We start from the raw sequence: 19,693 nt of genomic DNA, 5'->3' as shown, positions 1-19,693 counted from the left end.
CCACCCAAAATTAATGTTGCCTACAACCATAGAAATATGACCGCCTTTGCAATTAGGGTCTTGGCAGGTAGAAAATGGTGAGACTCTTTAGGTGAGGTCACCCTGGGTTTAGGGGCTCTTGTGGGAAGAAGAAATATGGCGCACGGAACATAAAAGGAGAGTGATGGGGTGATATGGCCACCAGCAAGGGCATGCTGAGGGGTTCCAGCAAAGGGCAGAAGGTCCTGCCCATAGCCTTGGATGGAGTGTGGCCCTGTGGACAGCTTGACTGTCACTGTTGCTCTGAGGTTGTATGCCATGGTTCACATTGACACTTGAGGCATTCCGAAGAAACTAATGCAGAGGTTCTGTAGTCCAAGGAGCTGTCACCCTTTGGTGTCTTACGTTCTCTTTTAATTTTTTATTATTTGTCTACTTGAGGGCATGCGGAGATCAGAAGGAGACTTGCAGGAAAGAGTTTTCCCCTTCCACCTTGAGTCTCAGGGATTGAACTCAGGTCCTCAGGCTTGCTGGCAAGCACCCTTACATGCTGAGCCATCTCACCAGACCCTTACGTTGCTCCCTGTCAGACAAAGTTGTCAAGGGAAACATGAAGAGTGTTGAACTCTTGGCCACAGGGCCTGCATGGCCAGCTTTCCCTGTTACAGGCTCCTTTAACTAATCCTGGGAGGCAAGGAAGTCCTTCCTGTCTACGTGGAAAAAGGCTCAGGAGGCAATGAACGCCTCTGACAGGGTCTGTCTGCCTCCTGTCTTCCACACCCATTTTCTCTGAGAGCTCTGGGTGGATGGACAGGGGACTTGCTCACCGCACATTCTGGGGTCTCCTGTGTGTGTGTGTGTGTGTGTGTGTGTGTGTATGTGTGTGTGTGTGTTGAGGTGTCCTCTGCTCACCTGCATCCATCAGATTGAAGCAATGTGAGATGCACAGGAGATAAAGGGGATGGACCAGTGCCGGTTGCTTCCCTCCCTGTATCCTTTAGCTTCCAAAGATAGATTTTTAAACCTGCAACAATGAGCCTTGAATGTGAGCGGAAAATGTTTTCCCAGCAAAAGACTCATCCCTTCCCTTGAAAGCCGGAGGCAGTACCGAAGACCGAGGGCTCCTCGCCTTCCCCGCTTCACCCCGTGTGGAAGGAGATGAGCTGTAGAAACGAGCCTGCTAATTGTGTTTTTCTAGGAGATTAATTTTACTGTTTCAGTATCTGCTCCTTCAGAGTCCGCTCAGGGGTGGGTTGTGCCTTGGCTTTCATCTCTGCAGTGCTCGTTAATAATTAGGTCACCTTTTACCCAGGCACTCTGCCTGCCTCAGGCCAGAAGCTTCCAGCTGCAGCAGCCCTGAGGAAGCCAGCCAGCAGCTTCCTGCTGAAGTCTAATTCCTGAGGTGGTGAGTGCTCCGCCATCGCTGGCGTCAGCAGGGGGAGGACAAGCATTTGCCTGGTGTCCCACAAACCCCAGGACTGCACTGGGAGTACTTCGTGAACTCCCTCAACACCCTGTAATATTGGGGTTGCTGCTCCTGTTTCACAAATGCAGAGGCTGGTTTTCACGGAAGCAGAATAATAAGAAATGAGGCCATCTCACCCCAGAGTTGGACCCAGTACAGTTTCCCCCAAAGCCAGTGCTGGCCACCCTATTGGCTAGGCAAGTCCCATGACAGAGGTCATAGGTTTGGAGGCAGAGTTGAACCCCTCTATTGGCTGAACTGATTACCAACTGCATTCAACACACTGACACTGGGACGTTTTCTGTCTGGTGGGAGACAGGACAGGTGGAGGAAGGCTGGAGGCTCAGGTATATTACCAACCACAACATCCCTAATGGCCAACTGGGACTCTCACCATCTGTGATGTTCACACCCTTCTATAGGGACAGCCATATGGCCCTGTGTTCTCCAGTTGGATGAAGTTGCTGAACTGCTGGGACCAGACATGGAGCAGCATCCTGTAGCTTGGCCCTGGTCCATATGTTGATCATGCGAGATGTTTATGCCCTTCACAAGAGTAAGCCATGGTGTGTATAGGGCATGTGTGACAACAGTCACTCAGGGATTTCAAAAGTAAAATGGGAGCAGTGTTCGGAACATCAAATGGTTTTGAGCTAGTATTGAATAGAGACTAGAAATTGAACAACGGGTTTCCCATCTTTCCTTGCAGTGGGGTCCTGGTCAGTGAGTGCTAAATCTATGGGGAAACATTTATTTTCTTCTTCATCCTTCATCTTTCCTTAAGTACTCTATTGGCTAATGTTCTGTCAACTCAACAGAAGCTGGAGAAATCGTGGAAGAGAGAATTCAATTGAGAAATTGCCTCCATTAGATTGGCCTATAGGTAAGTCTGTGTGGCATTTTTTTTATAAACAATTGATGGGAGGGCCCCGCCCCCCACTCCCCTCCACCCCCACTGTGGAAGGTGTCAGTTCTAGGCAGGCTGAGCAAACCATGGGGAGCAAGCCAGTAAGCAGCACTCCTCCAAAGTCTTTGCTTCGGTTCCTGCCTCCAGGTTCCTGCCTTGAGTTCCTGCCTTCCCTTGACCATGACTGGGACATATAAGCCAAATACACTCTTTCCACTGCAAGGTGCTTTGGCTCAGAATGCTATAATCACAGCAAGAGAAAGAAAACTAGGACAAACAAAAAAGTAGTATTTGGAAACATAGCAGCCTTCTGTAGTCCATGAAGCTGTCAATCCAAGCATAGAAACTACCCATCAAAGTATGCTCATGTTTGAGCTCATTCTACAAAACATATTTGGTCTATGAGAAAAATAAAACCTTGTTTGCTTGCACCACACAGGGGCAGGATTTCGCCTCCCATCAGGGTAAGCCAGTTCTAAACTAGCCTTGGTTCATACACTTACAGGTGGCAGATATGCTGTATCTTCCAACATTCATTTCTCCCATTCTCCCATGAAATTAAGGTGTTTTTGAAGCCTGAATCTTCCCGGAATAAAAACTCTATTGCTGTAGGCCAGGGGTCAATCTCAGGGATTGACCCTGAGTGGTAGAAAAGAACCAACTCCAGGTTGTCCTCTGACTTCTACACAAATGCTATGGCATTCATGTCTACATGCATACACACACACACACACACACACACACACACACACACACTACATGATTATAATACATATTTTTTAATTGTCCCACTTCTCCAGGAGCAATTAAGTTCTGTCAAGAAGAAACGAACAAAGTGGGTGGTTGCATCTAGCACCACATCTCACACTGTGTGTATGTGTGTGTGTGTGTGTGTGTGTGTGTGTGTGTGTGTTTATCAATATGCCACAGATAGAGTGGCAGGAAGCCTGAAGGAGCAGAGCATGGAGGGTCCCCATCCTGAGCTCTGAGCCACATGCCTCTACAGACTGTAGTCACTCTCTTGGTGAAAGCACTGTTATTCTGGATTTTCCATCACCAGAGTCAAACCTAATATAAGTAACCTAATAAGTAAATAAGTATTTACTTCCTGTGGCTCTCTAAGGAGCTCACTGAACAGCCCCACACAACTCAGATTCGTTGTTTCATGTTAGCGGTCAGAAGCTAGAAACTAGCATCCTTGGCTGGGATCATGGGGGGATTGCTCTCTTGTCTCCTCTTTCACATTCCAAGGGTCATGACCTGTGTTCCTTCCTCCATTTGCCTTCTACACTGACAGAAAGTGTCTCCAAAGCCTATTTACCTCTCCCAGTGTCCCTTCCTCTGCCCTTGTCTCCACTTGTGATGTCATTGGGCTGTGTGGATAATAAGAATTCTCCACATCTGGAATCTTTCTCTTCCTCACAAAGCCCCTTCTCCCATGACAAGGGTTACCACGGACTCAGGGCCCATATCCAGCTGGCTGAATATCATCTGACCTATATGGCCTTTGCCTTTGGTTGTCCCCACATAGAAATGTCCATCTGAAATTCATATTTGGAAACCCTAGCTCCACTTCGAGATAGTGCCTCTGAGGAGGCCATAAGAGTGATAGGACCCTAAAGCGCCCCTCCCCCGCCTTATCTGTGCCATTCTAAGAATGGCTACCACAAGTCATCCACCATGGGAGGGCACAGGAAGAAAATGCCATTGGCTTCACTTTGACCCAAGACTTGATCTGTAGCCTTAGGTACCAGGGACAATGTTTTCCTGTTGTATAAGCCTCCTACCTGTGGTCTTGGTCATGGCCATCTTGTCAAACCATACACGGGCCTTTGAAAGTACCATAATCGCAGTTTGGGTAAAAGTCGCACAGACCCTTTGTCCCATGGGTTGGCAGCTGAAATGCTACAAGACTAGACCTCAGATCTGGCTACTGTCATCTATGTCTCTGGGATATTTTGTGGGTCCCTGGATGCAGACTCTCTCATCTGTAAGCGGGGTGTGATTGTTGCAGTGGTGACATTAGGTAGGTAGGCTGGCTCAGGTCAGGACCTGGCACTCAACAGGCTCAGAGCAAAGATTTATAAGTGTCAGCATTTAGGAGTCCAGAGTCAGGAGGCTCAACATGCCAGAGTTCCTCTAGACTTTTAGGGACATCGACTCAGGACAAATGGGGATTGATGGCTTTGGTGCAGAAATGAATTTCAGGACTCGCCAGTTTCTGAAGCAGATGTGGGGTTTAATAAAGATACTATAATACAGGCTTAAGGCAAGAGGTAAGAGAAGAAGACACGATCAGTGGAAGGATACAGCGTACCTGAGAGCCTGCCGTGGGCTCTCAAGGAGACCGGCTCATCTCATTGCTGTTTTCCATTTGTTTTGTTTTGGTTTTGCATTAGCCATATACAGGATTTCGGTGGGCTTTGTTACTGTATTTAAAGGGTTGCTAAGAGAACTAAATGAGACCCCCCAGGTGTTCCCAAGGGGCACCTGACAAGATTACAGTTAACTACATAGAAGTCCAGGGTGAAAAGATGGCTCAGCAGTTAAGAGCACATATTGACTGGAGAGGACCTGGGTTCAGTTGTCAGACTCCACAGGGTGGCTCACAACTGCCCTAAAGTCTAACTCCAGGAGGCCTCTTCTGGCCTCCTCGGGCACTGAACTCATGTGTGCTCCAGCATACACAAAATTAAAACTATAATAAATAAACCTTTGGGGGCTAGAAAGATGGCTCAACAATCAGCACCCACAAAGTGGCTGGCAACCACCTATACCTCCATTTCCACAGGGTCCAGTACTTTCTCTGACCTCTGCAAGTACCAGGCCTGCATGTGGCTCTACATACATGCAGGCAAATACCCAGTTAAGTGTTTTTAATTTAAAAATCCTCATCCACAGGGGAATAGGCTATGTCCCCTGTAAATACGATGTTGTTGGAGATGTAGGGAAAGACATGAGGCCATATAGATTCAAGCCTTAAGCCTTCTGTTGCTTTAAATGGAAGAAGAGACAGGAGAATCCCTGGAATCTCCCAGGCTAGCTACTCTGTGGTACATGACATCAAATAGCAAAGGGATTATGTCTCAAATAAGCTGAAAGGCAGGACCAACACCAGGGATTGTCCTCTGACTTTTCTATGTGTGTCCTAGCATGCACACACACACACACACACACACACACACACACACACACACACACACACACGTACATATCTAAAAATAAATATGCTAAATTTGTCACATTAAAATGAGAAAAGAAATTGGTGGTGAACCAGAGAGGCTTGTAGGTATATGCAAAACCTCCCAAGAAGTTATTCACACAGCTTCAACTTGCACTCAGCATCTTGCCTTTCCTAAAATGCATTATGGAATCCCTGTTACTTTAACATAAAACATCTATATATGAAAGGAGTAGCGACTCCACGCGTTTAAGTTCTTGCCTCTCAGCCGGCAGGAGGCCTCAGTCTGACTCCAGGGCACCAGGCTCCTTTCCCTAGGGCTCCATGTTGCTGTAATTCTGTCTTTCTATCTTGCCCCGGTAAGTGCACACCCTCCAGCTGCCACCCATGACTTAGCCGCTTTGCACAGCCCTCATTCATCTACCCCCCAACCTCCCACTCATTCCGTTGTGTGGAGGGACTATTTTAGGAGCCAGTCCGGGTACATAGTGTGACGACCTCAAGGAAGTGGACAGGGCTCTGTCTCCCACAGCCTGATTCAGGACTCTCAAGGACTCTTCCTTGATTCCGGGAGGGGGGGTGGGGGTGGGGGCGCCGGTAGGGGAGGCAGCCAATCTCTCTTGGAAAAGTGCGTGAATGTCTCGGGCTTCCAAGCCAGATCCTGGCTCAGCACCCTCGCTGCTAGAGCCTGGAGCTGTACTCCTCGTGCAGGAATAGGAAGTCCTGCTGCTCCTTGGCCAATTCTCACAGATACTGCAGCCCTTCAATTCCAAGAGCATCCTGAGACTGGCAATTACGTGGGCCTGGCGCTGTCCATGGTACTTGTTTGTATTCCCATCTCCTCCTAGCAAGGCTGGTATTAGTAGCGCCAATCTAGAGATGAGGATTCCTTTGTTAGTCTCATTTTAGGGGAGAAGAAACTGGCTCAGAGAGGCTCCGTAACTTGGCCGTGGGCACACAGAAAGAAACAGTAACAATGAATTTGAACAATCCATCTTTGTCTTGTCATGCTGAGGGCTGGAAAGAGAGAGGATAGTGGCATGCGAGACAGTGGAGGAGGGTCAGGCTGCAGCACCAGGCAAAGCTAAAAGGTGCAGATCAGTCCTAGTTCCAGAAGTGGGCTCAAGGATCTGTAGGCCAAGGCCTGGTTCTGGTCCTTTTCTTGCAGTGAATCCAGTGCCGTCCCAGCAGGTCCTCCCTATGTCTGCAGCATCCTGCAGCATCCCTGCACTGCACACAATAAATTAAGATCTCCAAGCTGTAAAATCGACATTTGGACTCAAGTCACGTGCAAGGGGTTCATCCTGCGTCTATGAGCTGTGAAACAAAGCAACTTTGGGCAGAAATGGCCATGCTCCTTTCTCTGCAGGCAGATAGAGAGACAGGTGCATCCCTCTGTGTGAAGTGACAAGGGTGTCAGTGATGAAATTGTGGGGTACAGGGCTACCTGGGCACAGTGACCTGCCAGCATGTTTACTGGGTACACTCAGGCAAGGCTGTGCTATGCAGGTTGTGGCTTTGCCCTGGCTAACACAGGAGTGGCTGCTGGCATGCAAGGAGAAGGCACAGTCACCTCCACACCCCTGAAGCACACACAGCATGGCAAGGGGAACTAGGCAGCCCTGGGCCCCTCCCTCCCTGATGCCCAGCAGTTGTGGCTGCTCTCAGGAGGCAGCGTTCAGTGGCCCCACAAGAGGCCCACAAGAGTCACTGTATGAAGCCATTGCTTACTTGACCTAGCTCAGGACACAAGCTTTAATGCTATCTCTGTGATAAGGGTTATAGAATGACAGATGAGCCATGGGCGGTGTCCCCAAGGTAAGCAAAGGGATTTAAACAGATAGCCCCTTGAGGCTGAAGAGATTGCTCAGCAGTTAAGACCACTTGTTGCTTTTATAGAGGACCCGGGTTTGGGGACCCAGTACCCACATGGCAGCTTTCAACCACCTGTACCTCCAGTACCAAGGGATCTAGTACCTTTTCTGACCTTCTCTGGTCCCAGGCACACACATGGTTCACAGACATACATGCAGGCAAAACACTCATATACATAAAATGAGACAAATCTAAAAACCATACAATAAAGAAAAAGCAGTGGGCATCCCTGTGGCCCTGGCCCAGCCCTACACTTGCTCTTAATGAGTGCCTAGTGTTTCCAGTGAGTAGGGTCACAGGGAATTGTGACTGATGGCAAGCCCTCCATTCCAGGACCTCAGAGTGGGGGATCAGAAATACAGGCCAGAAAGTCAAAGTTGAGTTGGTGGTATTGAGCAAGAGCTCTTGAGACTGTGTGAAGAAAAGGGCTTATTGAACCAAGACAGGGTACAGCAGGCAGGTGGAGCTATTTAGGCAAATTAGAACAGACCCTGCCTCCACAGGATTCAAGGGACAGGGTAATGGCCATTCTGGTATTGAGATGCTGGGCTCCAGGATTAGGGGTGCAGGAGTAGCACTACCAGAAAGACCAGTGGTCACATGCTAGAGGACCCCCGGAACATCCTCCTGAATTCAGGACTGCTATTGACATAGACACAGGGGCCTCATTTAGGAGCCCAGGCAAGCATGCAAGCTCCCTGCTATGTTTCGGGAACCCCTAAGTATGTCTCAGCTGCAGTCAGCCTAATTTGCGACAGGCCTGTCTATTTCTGGGCTGCCTCAGGACAGTGAGCTCTGGGCTGAAAAATGATTAGTACCTTAAATGCCTCTAAGGGCACCTTGCAAGTGCTTAGAAGGTAGACTGCTCAGCGACCAGGCAAATTACAGAACTGACAGAAGTCACCTTGTCGCCTCCCAGCAAGATAGCCCTGACTGCTGGCTCTGGTTGGATGAGCCATCTCTACCAGCCCTGGAGGCTTGGAAAATAGGGAGAAGAGGTTTGTTTTGGTCCACCACGGCAGGAAGGTATGGCAGCAGGAGTGTGAGACAGCTGGTCACATGACACACACAGTCCGGAAGGAGAGGGAGATGAACACTGATGCTCAGCTCACTTTCTTCTTAGTCAGAGACCTCAGACCATGTGCAACTCACATTCAGGGTGACTTTTCCCACCCAGTCTAGAAATCTCCCTCATAGGTGTGTCTCCTAGGTGATTCCAGAGCCTGCAAGCTGATGGTCAAGACTTGCCACTACAGAAGCCTCTGCAAATGACCAGGGAACAGCCAGCTGCACACAGCTATGGCCAACTGCACACAGCTGCACACAGCTACAGCCAGCTGCACCACAGGTATGTGCTGATACCAGTGCACAGTGTTCACCTTCCTCCAATCCAAGAGTCCACTCCTCCTCAGTGACCACCCTCCTGTCTGCAACCTTGACAGTCTCATATCCTCCTTCCAATGTAGGGAGAGCCTGTCTTCCGTGTATCCTCATGATAAAACCATCCTTAACTCTAAGCCTGGGGCCATTTCCCTAGGTGCTATCTAGATCTGCATCTGGGGGTTGAGGATGTGCCCCCCCAGTTCTTTTTTTCTAGGTAGGGTCTGTCTTGGCTCAATAAGGCCTTTTCTTTACACAGTCTCAAGAGCTCTTGCACACTACCACCAACTCGACTTTCCCATATGACCCTGTGCACAAGATGAAATGGAACAGCCACCATGTTGACTTCGCAGATGTTTTTAATTGGTTAAACACAGTTAAACTCAGCAACTAGCCTCTGTGGCATGTGAGGGCACAACTCAAGTGGACATGGGCACTCCGCTGTGTGGGGCAGATTTGACACCGCTGTAGCAAATACCCAGCATAAACATCTTAGGGGAGGAAAGACTGAATGTGGCTGGTGTTCTCAGAGGGGTCAGCCCATGGTCCTCGGCTCTGTTGGTTTTGAGTCCAGTGTTGATTCTAGGGAGCCAGAGCATCATGGCTGTGGGAGTCTGGAGAGGAGGAGACTGTTCACCTCATGTCAGACAGGAAGCAGAGGGAGGGTAATCCAGAAAGGGCCCTGGGCAGATGTAGTCCCCAAGGGTGCACATTCTCCAACTCAACTTCCCATTATCACTGTCCCAGTAATGTCACCATGTCATAGACTCACCAATGGGTCATCAATGAGATCAGAGTCCTCAGTCACAGACACTGCCCCAAAGCCACCAGCTGGCACCAAAACCTTGGGACCATCTCAGTTCAACCCAGAGTGTGTGTATTATGCTAAAAGGTGACAGTTGTCTCAAGCCCATCAACAGTAAGTGGGTAAAGTGGTGCTTCTGCATGCTGGGGTGATATGCAGCCCCTCAGAGCAGGGTCTTTGACACAGTGCTGAGACGGAGATGAACTCTGAGGATGTAATACTGGGTGTCACAAAGCCCTAACAAGGGGATTGCACCCAGATGAGGGCCTGGCAGTCAGATTTGCAGTTACGAATGTAGAGTAGAGGTCACAGGACTGGGCGGACAACAGCACCTGCTGCTTTCTAGACAAACCTCCTGATTTGTAATGGAGAGACTTTGGGATTGGATGGAAATGATGGTTGCACAGAAACAGGCCGAACTCTCTGTAAGTTAGACCCCTCAAATTGCTAAATGGCAAATTTTATGAGACATGTAAATTTTATATATATATTTTTTTTTTTTTGACAGCTATAGATACTAGCTTTCTTCAATGTTTAAAACCCGGTGCTTCTGGGGAGATGGCTCAGTAAGTAAAGTAAATGCTTGCTCTGCACACATGAGGAGCTGAGTTGGGGTCCCCAGGATCCACATAAAACTGCACATACTGGCCAGTGTCTGTGTTCCCACAGTTCCTACAGTGATATGGGAAGTGGAGACAAGAGAATCCTTTGGAGTCTCATGAGCCAGCGACCCTGGTGCACACAGCAGTAAACGAGAGACCTCATTTCAAACAAAGTAGAAAGGGACAGGTTGGCTGGCACAGTCCGCAGAGGACACCATCTTTCTTAGAGGGATTTTACAAGACATGGGGGAGGGGAAGCACAGGAGCCCTGGGCCTGGGAGTGGTGGGACTGAACAAGGGAAGCTGGGAGAGAGCAGGGCACAGCCAAAGGTTCTAGAATGTACAGGAGACTCGGCTCCACTCCAGCAGTGTCTCATGTGGTCTATGAGCGCCAGGCTCCAGTACAAAGTGTGGCATGGGGTGGTACTTCCTGGCACAGGCTGACTGGTCTGGACTTTGAGAATGTCTAACAAAGACTGAGACTTCTCTAAAAGGCAGGAAGAGGTTCTAATGCCCTGGCCTCAGCTGAGTGCCCTGGCATTTTCTGATGCTCAAGGGCCCTGGGAGGGAAGGGCACAGTGGGGCAGATGGCTATAATCTTGGAAAGAGCTTTCAAGAAAGCCATGGCCAGCCCACATGCCTTTGCTGTGGGGCTGAGGAGGACAGCTACTTTCCTCCGATCTACTTTCCATCCTCAGCCCAGTGTCACAGCCCAGGGGAAGCTATCACTAAGCACTCCCTTCACACAGGCAGGCTCCCCACTATTCCCCACTACCTCTCCTGGCACATCTCCTAGCATTCCCCATAGTGCTGTGCTGCTGAGGGGCCAGCTAGTTCCTAACAGCAGCCTGTTCCTCATCCACCGGCTACACTGTGAGAACCTTTCCCAGGAGGCACAAAGGCCCACAGGAAGAGGTAGCCCCCTCTGCCACCACATACCACCTCACTAAAACAAAGTTCTTTGAAGCAGGAACCATGCCCATCACCTCTGGGATCTTATCAGGCCCCAAACAGAGCAAGTGTAGAGTCAATATTGATCGAGTGAATTGGATTAAAGGAAAACAGACTAGAAAATGAAACGAATTGGGAAGAATTAAACAGAGTCCAGGTGTCTGGAACGAGATGAAAGGTGACTCCGAAATGAGATGTCCACGTGGTGCCACTGAGACCATGAAGGTGACCTTATTTGAAATCTATTCCCCACCTCCCATGTTGGTGTGTGTGTGTGTGTGTGTGTGTGTGTGTGTGTGTGTGTGTGTGCGCGCGCGCGCGCACATGTGCGTGGCAGCCAGAGACCAACCTCATGTGTCTTCCTCAGGAGTTCTCCCCTTTGCTTTTTGAAGCACGGGTTCTCATTTTTATCAGATCCAGCTAGGCTATCTGGCCAGCAAGTCCAAGGGCATCCTCCTACTCTGTCTTCCCAGTGTTGGAATTATAAGCTCATGCTGCCATGCTTGGCTTTTTTTACATGTGGGTTCTTCTGCTAACACAACCAAACACTTTACTAACTGGGCCATCTTCCCAGGTGTGTGTGTGTGTGTGTGTGTGTGTGTGTGTGTGTGTGTGTGTGTGTTGTGAGTGTGCCCACACTACAGTGCACATGTAGAGGTCAGAGACAACTTAAGTGAGCCAGGTCTCTCCTTCCACAGTTTGGGCTCCAGGGATAACAGCCAGGTCATCAGCCTCAGCAGCAGCACCTTCCCCCCACTGAGTCAGCTCACCAACCCAAGTTACAGCTCCTGAGGTCACAACATGCTGGATTGGGCACTGGGACCCCAGATCCATGACAGGGTCCTTACAAGGATTGTGCGTGAGACCCTCAGATAGAGAAGACCTCATGCAACGGAGGTGGAAGTGGGGATGTTGGAGACACAAGCCCAGGAATGCTGGGCAGCGGAAGCTAGACGCTCCCCAGGCACATCTTGCTTTCTGACTTCTGGACTCCAACCAGTGAGATGGCTGGTTTCCATTGCCTTGGCTACAAAGTTTACTGTAAACTTACATAGTTGCAGCAGATGTAGCAGGAAGAGCACCGGAGTTTAGATACAATGTTAGCCCTGACTCTTGAAGCCCTAGCTGGGCCTCTAAACCTAAAACCTCCTTTCTCTCAAGGTGTGAGAGGATGCTGATACCTACCTCTCACAGTCATTATGAGGAGATGACAAGAGAGGAAGTTTTGGGGCCAAGACATGTGATTGCTATTCAGCAGGTGCCTGAGCAGGCCTGTTGCAGGCTGCCTCCCACCCGTTCTCTGGAAATTCACAGTGAAGAAATGGTTGCCCACCCCTGCCCCATGGTGCCTAATCTGGATAAAGTGAGTCATTTCTATGTAAGCAGGTGAGAATTGAGATGGGAGGTTGACAAGGTTAGAAGCTGAGCAAAGACCCATTGCAGATAGTCAAAGGTTCACTGGAAAGTAGTGACCCAGCTGGGCTTTAAAGGAGGCATAGGGGTTTATTACTATTAAATGCAAAGGAAGTGGGTCAAGGCAGAGAAAGGACACCTGCAGATGCACAGATCGCAGCAGGATGGTTTGAGGCTAGGGAAATGTGAGGCTGGGGAGTCAGGTTGTAACCCAGCCAGGAAGGCCATACACTCTACCAAATAATCTGTCAGGGTGGCTCATTTTCCCCATGTTTACTGATTTATCATAAAGAAAGTTACAAAAGATGCCTGAGTAACAAACAAAATGAGATTCTCCAAAGAAAGTTGTTTATCGGGAACGAGCAGGGATTGTGACCTGGGTCAGTGTGCTAGGCAGACCATGCATCTGAGGAGCCCAGCTAGGCATATGTGTGGGATCGCTGAGACAAAACCATTGGTCATCAGAGCTCAATATGGCGCCTGGTGTTTACTAACCGGCGGTGTCACTGGTTAATGACAGAGCTAGTCTGGTCTATTCTGCATGCTCTGGCTCCCTGTTTCTTAATGTGGAAGCTTCCTCACATGTGTCTTCACCTCGAGTGCAACCATAGGGTCCCAAACCAAGCTGAGATGATGCCAGCTCTATGTCCTTGAACCTGCAGAACTGTGAGCTGGGTAAACCTCTTCCACTTACAAAGTTAGTCTGTCTCAGGTATTTCATTAGAGTCGCTCGAAACAGACACATACAGAAAATCGGTACCAAGGAGTAGACTTGTTACTATGCCTGAAAATATGGAGACATCTTGAAATTGATTAAAGGGAAGAGAACAGCATACTTTGGAAGCTAAAGGGACCCTATAGGACTGTAATTAGAGCATTAGGAGTAATCCTAGTGAAGGCTCAGACAAGGAGAGTAGGAAGGCACAGGGACACTAAGACACTCGGATGCTGATAGGAGGCGTGACAGTAAAGGGCACACTAAAGAGGTCTTAAGAAATGAGGACTTGGGGCTGGAGAGGTGGCTCAGTGGTTAAGAGCACTGCCTGCTCTTCCAGAGGTCCTGAGTTCAATTCCCAGCAACCACATAGTGGCTCACAACCATCTATAATGTAATCTGATACCCTTTTCTGCAGATAAAGCACTCATATGCAATAAATAAAATAAATAAATGTTAAAAAAAAAAAAGAAATGAGGACTCTTGGGATCTGGTATAGAGCTCACCTTCACTACACAACAGCAAAGAGTTAGTCTGCATTTCATCCATGGCTCAATCATCTGGGAAAATCTCACACCGCAGAGCATTCCGGCCACTGCCTGGTTATCAATGGCTGGTTTGGGTCAGACTTAGTGAGACTTAGGAACATACAGATTTATAGACCTAGAGGATATATAATATAGGAATATGAGTATAAAGATTTGCAGAATTCTGGCCAGGGAAAGCGTGGTTGGGTCAGGAGCTTGTGTGACCTGCTAAAGAGGTGAGTACAGGTGCTAACAGGACAACTGGAAAGGGACCTGAGGACACTGGGATTCTTGGAGGTTCCTTCTCCCTTTATGGGATGAGAGATGTGCATATTTTTTCATGATTAAAGAAGGATGTGTCCTCTAAAGGCACCCTGTTTAGGACCACCTCAGGACTCTAGATTTGGCAATATTCCTCATGGCCACCATGGCCATGGTTGGAACGGACCAAGCAGAGCTGTGATGGCAGACCACAACATGTGTGAACCTGCTTCTGAAGGTGTGCAGGAAGCCAGAGCTGCAGGATCGCAGTAGCTTTCACACAATGCCAAAGGCAACCTGAGGAGGCCAGGAAAAATGATGCTCAAGGGGGGGGGGGAGCCTCAGAGGTAACTGGCATGGTGACATTAAATGGGACTGTGAAAGTAGAGCTGCAAGGAGGAGTCTAGAGAGGTGTGTGACCAGCATCCTGTCACAGCTGCCCAGGAAAGCTGCCTGTACCAACATGTGCCCCACGGCCAGTTAACATCAGGCTGAAGGTACGTACCCCGGGCTCATGGGGCAGTGTTTGAGCTGCTTGCCAAGACCCCTGAGATCCAGAGCTGCCCCAAGGCTGAGTCTGCCTTTGGCTTAGTCACTCCCTTGTTGTTGCCTGTTTCTTTAAGAATAGCAATGTGCCCTTGCACTTGTATTACCTGCAAATCTTGGAAATATGTAACAAAATGTGTAAATAACTTTCATTTTTTTTGAGATTATGATAGATTGCATTATTTCCTTCTTCCCTTTCCTCACCCCAAATCCTCCCATATATCCCATCCTCTACCAAATTCATGGCCTCTTTTTCATACACATATGTTATTTCTAATGTATAACTGCAATCCACTCATTCTATATAATGTTACTTTTATGTATGTTTTCATGGCTGACCAGTTGATACTGGATAACCAATTGATGCGCTCTTTCCTAGGGAGGACTATTTCTCCTACTCTTAATTCCTTACTTGCCTGAAGTTCTTTGTGTAGGGTAGAGGCCTCATGGTCTTTCTCCCATCCACTTTGGCATGTCTATTGTACTGTTAGTCAGTCATTTTGGATAGACACTATGAGTGTGGCTTCTGACATTACTAGGAGATACAGTCTCAAAGCAAACTCCCTGCTCTTCTGCCTCTCACAATCTTTCTGTCCCCTCATTGGGAAGATTGCTGAGCCTTAGATGTGAGAGTTACATATTACCTACACACCCATTTGGACCGGGCTCTACAGCTTCACATGCTGATAGGTTGTGGTCTTCTGTAGTGCTCTCTGACTGTTGCAAAGAGAAGTTCATTTGATGAGAGTTGAGGACTGTGGGTCTCTGTGGGTATAAGGTCGAATATTATAATGCAGTTAGGAACGGTGCCGGTTTAGTAAAGTGGTAGTTATAAGTTCTCCGCCAAGATCCATGGCTTCGCTAGCCCTGGGTACTTGGTTAGGCCTCCGGTACGAAGTATGGCTTTCCTTTTGTTGAATGGGCCTTAAGTTCAAGAGAGCTGTTGTTTACCTCCAAGATATGTATGCCACTACTGCATCCTCAGGGTTATTGTACCTTGCTGTGGTTCATAGGTGTCAGAGCTAGGTGATACTGTTGGCTGAATCCTTTCTATGGAAGTTTTCACAGCACCTTCTGATACCACGAAATTTAATCCTCAGAGAGGAAGCCTTTAAGTCATTTTTCCGCTCAGACACCTCTGGCCCCTGAAACACTTTTTTTTTTTTGGGCAGAGTGGTTCTGCCTGGTTTTTGCTGTTGGTTTTTTGTTTGTTTTGTTTTGTTTTTCAAGACAGGGTTTCTCTCTGTAGCCCTGGCTATCCTAGAACTCTCTCTCTGTAGACAGGCTAGCCTCAAACTCACAGAGATCCACCTGCCTCTGACTCCCGAGTGTTAGAATTAAAGGTGTGTGCAGCCACCACATGGCAAAACACATTTTTTTACATTAAAATTTTTATTTTGTGTGCATGTGCATGGCTGAGTGCATGTAAATGCCATAGGGTGGGTGGGTGTGCGTGCACGTGCATGTGTTAAGTCTGAATACAACCTGAAGGAATCAGTTCTCTCCTTCTACCATGTGCGTACTGGGAAACAAGCTCAGGTTTTCAGGTTTGATGGCAAGCAGGCTGATCATAAGCGAGTGAGCCAGCAAACAGCGTTTTCTCCCAAGGGTTCTGTTTCAAGTTCCTTCAAGTTTCTGCCCTGACTGCCTTCATGACGGACTGCAACCTGGAAGTGCTTAATACGAAATAAGACCTTCTGTCCCCTAAGCTGCATCTGCTCGGAGTATTTTATCACATCCACAGAAAGCAAACTAGAACAGAGCCTTCCCAGAGAGTGGCGGTTAATGCCCCAGCCTTCCTGGATACCCACTCCATCCTGTGTCCGTGGGGCTCTGCCTTGAGCCAACTCATTAGCCCAAACTTAGGCTGACTTTGGGCTCTGTGTGATGATGTCCATAACTCAGGAAATTCCAAGGCTTTTAAGTATCTCCAGGAGACACCAGTGCCAGAGAGACAGCACAACGCACCATTTGAACAGAGCCCACATCTGTCCCAGACAGTCCTCTGTCATCCCAGGAGATGACACATCCTTTGATGAGGTTCATTCTAATGAGCAGTTCAACTTCTTTCTTCTCCGCATGGTTTTGTGCACATTTGTGGTCCTGCTGGGCACTCAATTCTGTATCGTTTTTCACAGCATAAGCATTCTTTCAAGTTATTGTGAACCCTTTGAACATGTTCCTGCCCTGCCAATATGCCATTGCTTATTTAAGTAATCACTTATGGTTAGTCATCTAAGCTATCTCTAATTTGTTTGTAACCACCATTTTTCTGATGCTGCAATAACATCATTATGCAGAAACCTTGGCCATGTCTCTGATTATTTCCTTTGGAGAGATTTTTATAAGTGAATCACAGAATCAAATAGAAGGAGCCTCTTGGAAGCACTTGGGAAATGTGATCAAATTACTTTCCCCAAAGAGACCACAGCAATGGAAAAGAACGGCTATCTATTTATTTATAGTTCTGGTTTCTGAGACAAGGTTCAACTGTGTGGCTCAGGTTTTCCTGGAACTTGTGGTCGCCCTGCCTCCGCCTCTTGGCTGCTTAGATGGCTTGAGGGAGTGACCCATCAGCGCACATCTAGCAGTGACATGACCGCTGTACTGAAAAATAGTAACTTTCTGAGCTGGAGAGATGGCTCAGTGATTAAGAATGCATTTTTCTCCTGTAGAGGACCACAGCACTATTCCTAGCACCCATATCAGATGGCTTACAAATGCCTGTAACTCCAGCTCCAGGAGATGCCACTGTCTGGCTTCTAAAGACACCTGCACTCACATGGACATACCCCTACATACATAAGACAATAAAAATAAATCTTTAAAAATAGTCACTTCCACTGATTTGAAGGGCAGGGGATGATTTTTTAGTTTGGGTATATGTGTGCACCTTCATGGGTGGTGATGCATGCCTGTGTGGGAACGTAAGGTCAACCTCAAGGGTCCTTCTTCAGAGACACAAGCCACCTTATTTTGGGGGGACAAAAATCTCTCACTGCCACCTGAGGATAGCTAATGAGCCCAGAGGTCCTCCTGCCTCCTCCTCCCCAGCACTGGAACTAGTAACACGTGTCACCATCACTGGCTTTGTATGCAGATTTTGCAGATAGAACCCAGGCCCTTAGAATTACAAAACATGGACTTTACCTGCTGAGCCCTGGTACCTCCCTGGGAGGTATTGGCTGTATCGGCTGGTGTAGGCAGGATGACCAGGGGTTGAAACAGTTGCGGTCTGTTCAAGCAGGAGCATATCTACCATGGGCCATGTCCACAGCCCACCTCCGACCCCACGTCCTAAAAGCACTGCACTGGCCTGGGAGCCCCAGACACCAGCAGGTTAAAGTGCTCACTGAAAGAGGGACAATGGCCCAAGCAAGAGCACAAGTCCCTGCTCTGTCAGGAGCACAGCCTGCGCTTCTTGGGACAGAGTGCCAAGCACCATAGGGGTTCCAGGCTTCCCCTATCTGCTTCTTTTGAGCTTATGGTGCCCATGGATCCAAGATTGTGTCATGCTGACAATTAAAAGGGACCACTCTACTGATATTTTCTTTCCTTCCTTGCTTGATTTTCTACAGACAGGCCTGTGTCAGGCATCCTCAGTTCCAAGGCCAGTTCCACTCTCTGGGACTTGGCAAGCCACTAAAGCTCTTGAATTCAGCTACAGGTCATAACAAGATACCCATAGTGGACTAACCAGCATTAGCCATTCTGCTTCTAAGTTCTCCAATGGAGCAGCCACAAAGAGAGGGGGGAAACAATTTAGCCTTCACACACACACACACACACACACACACACACACACACACACACACTGTGATACCTATATACAATTATAATCATTAAAAAAAATCTGTGCTATAAGGTTATGGTGTTTAAAACTGTTAGATTTTTGCAATTGTGTGGCAAGGCTGATCTCTCAACCATCATGCATAGAAGTAGGTGTTTTGTGATAAGAAGCTACTAAAATATTGTGTTTTTCTCAAGTTTCTCCTGACTTATCATGCATATTTTGTTTGTTCTTTTATATCAAATAAACAACACAAAATATTAAATTATTGGCATTTTAAAAAAGACTTCTAAGCCCCAGGATTCTTATTTACCATGGGGCTGTTGAGGGGCTCTGTAAAAAATGTCATGGTTTAAACACACTCCATGGGGAAAAAAAAAGAGGATAGTTTGGAAAGGGTTTGTGCCTCTAAGCATTGCTCCTGAGGGGCTAGCTGGCAATGGAGTCCTGTTCCCTACTAGTAACCCCAGGCAAAAATGCACACATGTATGATAAAAAGCTAGTTTCCATGAGGTGGCCCCAAGCTCCTAAGACTCACCTAGAAAAAAGGGCTGGGAGGACATAAGCCCAGGTCTGCATCCTCCACTAGGTTCAGTGGACCCCCTGCAGAGCCTGGGAAGCTGCAGTGGACTCTATCACTGGTGAAAGCTGGGAGACACCTGGAATGCAGCTGGGAGACACCTGGAGAACAGCTAGGAGACACTTGGAGAGCAACTGAGAGATATCTGGGATGCAGCTGGTTCAGCTCACTTGGGAGCAGCATTTCTGCTATACTCTTGTCAATTGGGTGGGCATGGCAGCCTGGGCTGAGAGGAGCTCTGATGAGGTGACAAATGACGAAGTACCAACACAGTAAAAATGAGTGAGTCCCCACGAGTTTGATCTTGTGGTTGAATAAATGAATTCCTTAAGGACCAAATGGAAAAAAAAAAAACCCTGGAGAATGCAGAGTGCCCACTTGGGATTCTCTCAAGAACGTCCCAGGCCTTGGGGCACAGCCAAAGCCTGCCTTCATGGTCTGCCCATGACTCCTCCTGGCCTCAAACAGCTCCAGGTTGCTTGTCCTTTCTCCTGAAAGGTCCTGAGCCCCAGATCAGGCCCTGTCAGATAAAGTCTGCCTTTTATGACAGGCACAATCTGAGGTCACCCTGTTCTCAGCTACCAGCCTGTCTGCTCCTGCCGTAATGAGAACTCCCTGATACTGGTGTGCTGGTCGGCAGTGCCAGTGTCCTCAAATCTGATTCCATCCTTGCAATTTCTTTGACGGAAACAGAATGTGTCTCCCCAGTGCTCCCA

General features: G+C 48.2%; 1 long non-coding RNA gene across 1 annotated transcript; it reads left to right on the top strand.

Annotated features, from left to right (window-relative positions):
- The first annotated feature begins 9,598 nt into the window (after positions 1-9,598).
- On the top strand, positions 9,599-19,258 carry LOC311607254. The gene is made up of 3 exons (XR_014782575.1): positions 9,599-9,706; positions 11,165-11,370; positions 18,987-19,258. It is a non-coding gene; the product is annotated as an uncharacterized lncRNA (long non-coding RNA).
- Positions 19,259-19,693: the final 435 nt, after the last annotated feature.

The sequence above is a fragment of the Acomys minous genome (assembly GCF_964271855.1).
Source record: "Acomys minous genome assembly, chromosome: 10".
Taxonomy (NCBI): Eukaryota; Metazoa; Chordata; class Mammalia; order Rodentia; family Muridae; genus Acomys; species Acomys minous.
This window is presented reverse-complemented; position numbering and strand designations above follow the sequence as displayed.